The sequence below is a fragment of the Balaenoptera ricei genome, chromosome 4 (genome assembly GCF_028023285.1).
Source record: "Balaenoptera ricei isolate mBalRic1 chromosome 4, mBalRic1.hap2, whole genome shotgun sequence".
Classification (NCBI taxonomy): Eukaryota; Metazoa; Chordata; class Mammalia; order Artiodactyla; family Balaenopteridae; genus Balaenoptera; species Balaenoptera ricei.
The window spans coordinates 80235837-80239631 of NC_082642.1; positions in this window are offsets into that span (position 1 = coordinate 80235837).

Here is a 3795-nt window from a genome sequence, read left to right on the forward strand (position 1 = left end):
TACCCTAGCAATTCAACCAATGAGTAACTGTCATCACCCTGAGCTCTCACTTTTGTCCAACGGACTTTTATTCAAAACATCCCCTCCCAACTTCCTCCTTTTTTTTCTATAAAATAACATTCCTCTTTGTTTTTTGGACTTGCCTATGGCATTTGCTATAGCTTGCTTGTTGTGAATTGCAATTCCTCTGCTATTCCCAAATGAACCCATTTTTGCTGTGAAATAACTGGCTGTTTTATTTTTAAGGTCAAAACCAGTAACCCAGTTGTCAAATCCAACAGGCGCCTTTCAGGCCTTCCTTGCTTTATCTGCTCTCTATGCAGCCTTGGCCTTTGCAGAAAACAACCCCCTGGAAACTCTTTTATCTTTGTAAGTGTTCCTCCTCAGTCTCATTCCACTTTTTCTTTTGCCATTGTTAAATACTGGGTGTTTCCACAATCCTATCCTCAGCCCTCTCCTCACATTGCACCCTTTCCCTCAGGGATCTCATCCACTTGCACAGCTTCAGTGACCCCCAGCCATGTTGCTCCAGCCCTGCGCTCTCCCTTCTACCCAGATCTGCACATCCAACTGTCTACTGTGACTCCCTTCTATGTCCCAAACTACCCTGAATCAGCACCTTTCCATGCCCCCAGGCTGCCCTTCCTCTGTATTCTGGTCATGCCCAAGAAGAGCCAATACTCAGGCCAGAGGCCTGAGGCTGAACCTAAGCTCCTCACCCTTTCTCTCCTGCCACACCCAGGCACCAGTCTGGGAGTGTGACTGTCCATTGTGTGTTCCCTCCTCTCCATGATGCCAGGTGGCTTGTTAACTCAGACCCTCATCTGCCTGGTCTCTTGACAACAGCCTCCTGCTGGTCTGCCTGCCTTGGGTTTTGGGTTCTTCCCCTTGGTCTGCTCTAAATTGCCAACCAAATCACTTCTTTCCCAGTAATAAAATTCTTCAGTGGTTTCTATTGCCTATAGAATAAAAGGTAATCTTCTTTCCATGACACACAAAGCTCTTTATGATCTGGCCCTTGATTATCAATTCAGTCCAAAAGCAGGACCTTTAGAAATATTTTCCACCATACAAGGGAATTCAGCATTGCAACTGGTATTAACACTGCTGCCAGACACATTTTATACTGTGCTCTATGCTTTACATATATTATCTAATTTAGTCCTCATAACAACCATGTAAATTAAGCATTGCCTTCCCTATTTTTAGACAAGAAATATGAGGCAAGATGCTTAGTAAATATGGTGAGGATAGAGAAGGAACCCCCCAATGCTTTTGTTTAAAAATGCCTCTCTGATCTTATCATTCTGCACACTTTCAGAAGCTCAGAACTCTAAGAGGACCCAGAGACGCACAACGTGATAGAACACCACAGAACTTGAAGTCAGAAGGCAGGGGATTTGAGTCCTGACTCTGCCTCTTATAACTATTTGACTTTAAACAATTTTTTCATTTCCTGAATCTTGGTTTCCTCATCTTAAAGATGGGAATAGCTAATAAAAAAATCTGAGTTAGTATTAGGATTGAGTGAATTAATATATGCAAAAAACAAACAAAAAACTCCCCAAACCCCACCTAGCATAATGCCTATCACACAATGGACACTCAATAAATAATTATTGTTATCATCCTATTGCAAATACAACACTTAGCAATATGACAATCAGCTGACAGCATTTGGGTGCTTTGTGCTGTAACATAGATTTCTGAACTTGATCTCATCCTGCTTCAGGTTGCTGTAATTTTGTAATTACTCATCAAACTTTTATCCACTAGTTTTAGCACCCACTGATGATTCTTTCCTGGATTAATTATTACTATGATAGTGAATTTCTAATTCCATCCTCCCTTCTATATTAGTTGGGATTCTACTGTGAGGGAGAGTTTTCCCTTCTTTATTTCTTTATACTATACTATACTTTCTTTATACTATAAATACTACATATACTATAAATATATAAAATGTTTATATAAATATACATAATAAATACATAAGTAAGTATAAATGTGTATTACTTTTACATATAATATATATTTACTTATATTCATGGATTCTTACTTTATTCAATGGCTTATAATCCATTACCATCGTTATTTGTTTTGATTTTCAAATTGTCCCAGATTTGGCCAGAGCAAGGTCATTCAAGGTGATTCCTTGTTCTTTAGACATATTCCTATCATTCTCTAATCACATCTTTATTTTCTGGTACTACAAAATATTTCAGGATCATCTTTTTCTTCCTCAGTACTGTCCTGAAATCAGTCATTTTCCCAAAGATCCCTGATTCTTTCTAGTGGGGAATGGTTTTTGAAACCAAGGTTCGGGTACTAGGTATGCTCATTGCTACTGGGGTGTCACTACTTCTAGGCCCTGTCAGGGGCAGAGCTGGGAAATATATGCACGTATACACACATATCTCATCTCTGGCTATTTATCTGTCTTTCCGTCCATCCATCCATCCATCCATCCATCCATCCATCCATCCATCCATGCATCCATGTTAGAAACCCCAAGTTCATACTCATACTCTGTCGTTCCATATTGTTAAACTCCCTTCTCCAACAAACTCTGTTTCCATTATCTACAACGTGCTTATTTTCTCAACCCTAAAATATACAGAAAGTAGTTTCGGAAGTGCTAGCCACATCTCTGTGAAAAATAGAGTTCAAGATTTATTTATAGTTCCTTTGTCTTCATCCAACTGCATATCCTCAAAGGACTATTTTCAGAAGTTACTTAGGTTAGTTCTTTCCCACTCCCATTCATTCCTGTTTGTATTTCACTGTAGGGTTTTCCTCCATTCCCACTGATTCTTTTTTAGTATGGTTTCAAAAGTCAGAACTATATAAAAAGGTTTCTTCAGAGAAGCCTTGCTTTCCCCCGTTCCCTTTACTCTGTTCCCATCCCCCTCCTTATCATCTTTTCCCCACCCCATCCTTATGTTTTCTAGTTTATTCTTCTTGTTTATTTTCACATCATTGAGCAGATATATGGACATTTTCTTATTTCCCCTTCTCTACCTACAAAAGGTAGCACATTGTAGATTGTCTTTTGCACATTGTTTTTTTCACTTAACAAAATATCCCATGAATCACTCCATATCTGTTCATAGATATCCTCCTCATTTAGAACCAGATTTGACTCCAGCATTTACCTGCTTAAAACCCTTCAGAGGCCTCCATTGGCTTCCAGGATTAAAGGCAGGTTCTTTAGGCAGCTGCAGAAGATCCTTCATCTGTGGTACAGCTCACCTCCCCATCCTTACTCCAATGACCTCCTGTTCCACGTGCTCCACGTTACAGCCAAATCAACCTACTGTGTACTCCTAGCACCTAGCAAAGTATCTGGCACATGGTAGGACCTCATAAACATTAGTTAAGGGACTGACAAACACACCATGCCTTTAATCTACCTGGAATTCCCTTCACTCCTTCCTTCCCATAACAAACCACTACTCATATGTCTGGCTGCAGATACAAAGGTCACTATAGTTTTTTTGAACTCTTTGAGCAAACCAAGCCGTTCTCCCAGCTGCGTTCCCATAGAACACATACATTGTGTGTGGACAGGCACATGTCATTGTGTTTGGACAGGCACATGTCACTCTATATTTTCCTGTTGTAGTAGCTGACAGTCCCATGTGGGAGACAGACACCTGAACAGATAATTAACACACAGCTGGTAAGAGGAGTGGTACAGATATATAAAGGGAACTATGGGGCTAGCTAATGTGTCTGTAGCAGGCACAGGGCAGGTGGAAAGATTCCTGAAGTTGAGAAGGAGTAACAAGGTAA